Genomic DNA, 1953 nt, shown 5'->3' on the forward strand with positions numbered 1-1953 from the left:
CGTTGCGGGAGCTCCGGGAAGCGGTCTCTCTCTCTCCCCCCGGACCCGCGAGCTCCCGATGTCCCGACAGTCCACCGGACCTGCGGCTGCGTTGCTGGAGCCTCCGAGCCCCAGGAGTCGAGTCGCAGCAGCGAGTCACCACCGCTCCCCACGCTCCGAGGCCGGCCAGCCCCACGATGGTGAGCAGTCCGCAGCTCCACAGCTCCGCAGACTCCCGAGCCCCCGGGTCGTTCAGGTTGGAGGCCGCTCCACGGTGCTAGGCCCCAACGACAACGGAGACCCGACAGGGAAAAGGTCGGGTCTCCCGTACAGGGAAGAGATTTAAAACGGTTTCCCCCCCCCCCCCCCGCCCCCCACATATACACATTTAAAACCAAGCTTAAAAAAACACAAACACTACATTTAACTAGACAAAAATTAAAAAAAAGACAGACAGGCTGTAGGAGCCGTTGCAACGAGTCGCGCCGCCACCAGGAATGTAATGAATATATGGCTTAATGCTAATAATGCTATTTTTTTAATTAACAATTATAGATGCGCTGGGTTTGATTAATGAACCTTGTATGCAAACTTTGATGATTCGTTGGGAAGTTAGGTTCTTGTTCTGGGACAAATGAGTAGGCTCATCAGAAGCTACAAATCAACACACCCTATTGAATATTGATCAGGATATCTGACAACTAGGAGACAGAACAAAGTAAGTGTATCCATCAGGGATACCACTAAGGGAAAGATGATGAGGAAACGGAGACAGAAAGAGTGACAGCAGAAGGAGAAAAAGTTGATGGTGAAATGAAGAAGGGTAAGCGACTCTACAGCAGAGGATATTAGACAGGAATAGAGGGAAAGGAGTCAGAGAGAGAGAGACGTCGGAACCACATGTGTCAGGGAATGGGAGATACATTAGGGAAAGAGGGAAGTGTTGGTGAGGAGGAAAGACGATGGAGAGAGACAACGAGAGGGTGAGAGGTGACAGAAAGGAGGCAGAGCCACCAGGGAGAGAGGAAAGCGATGGTGATGAAAAGAAGTGAGCAGAGTAAAAAAAAGAGAGAAAGGTAATGGAGAGGAGCAGAGAAAGAGGTAGAGAGATCATGGGGGGGGGGGGGGGAGGTAGAGGTGATCCAGAGAGACAGGGATGTGGTGACGCAAACAGAGGAGGAGAGAGGCAACATGAAGTGGGGCAATGGAAGGGGCAACAGAGAGTGGGGCAATGGGAGAGGTGACACAGTGGGGCAATGGGAGAGGTGACACAGTGGAGCAATGGGAGAGGAGACACAGTGGAGCAATGGGAGAGGTGACACAGTGGGGCAATGGGAGAGGTGACAGAATGGGGCAATGGGAGAGGTGACAGAATGGGGCAATGGGAGAGGTGACAGAATGGGGCAATGGGATATGTGACACAGTGGGGCAATGGGATATGTGACACAGTGGGGCAATGGGAGAGGTAACAGAGAGTGGGGCAATGGGAGAGGAGACACAGTGGAGCAATGGGAGAGGTGACACAGTGGGGCAATGGGAGAGGTGACAGAGTGGGACAATGGGAGAGGTGCCCGAAGGAGTAAAAAGAGGGAAACAGAAGATGAAATGCAGACCCGAACTACACATTTCTTCCAGAACCAAGTAATCTCTTCCCCTGCTTTACTTTGTAGTTGTGCAGTAATCAAATAATAAATGATTCATAAAATGAAATAAAATGCTTGACGCCCTCAATACCAGTGTCTGGTTGTTGATTCCTCTCCACCAGCAAAATAAATCATGTGATTTCTCTGAAATAATACATTAAATGAAAATTATGGTGAAAATAGTTGTAAATTGAGCAGTCAGTGATAACAATCTCCAGAAGAAACAGAGTTGTGAAATAGGTGGTTGAAAACAGGGATAATATGATTCAAAGAAGGGCAAAGGGTCAATGGGGGAACAGGACGGTACATAGAAACATAGAAACCTAGAAAA

The 1953-nt window shown here is 49.4% G+C and overlaps 1 long non-coding RNA gene across 1 annotated transcript; it reads left to right on the plus strand.

Moving 5' to 3' along the window:
- Nucleotides 1-488: 488 nt before the first annotated feature.
- On the plus strand, nucleotides 489-1685 carry LOC116990160. Its single transcript, XR_004416448.1, has 2 exons — nucleotides 489-1444; nucleotides 1497-1685. It is a non-coding gene; the product is annotated as an uncharacterized LOC116990160 (long non-coding RNA).
- The last annotated feature ends 268 nt before the right edge of the window (nucleotides 1686-1953 follow it).

Source organism: Amblyraja radiata, chromosome 30, assembly GCF_010909765.2.
Source record: "Amblyraja radiata isolate CabotCenter1 chromosome 30, sAmbRad1.1.pri, whole genome shotgun sequence".
Lineage (NCBI taxonomy): Eukaryota > Metazoa > Chordata > Chondrichthyes > Rajiformes > Rajidae > Amblyraja > Amblyraja radiata.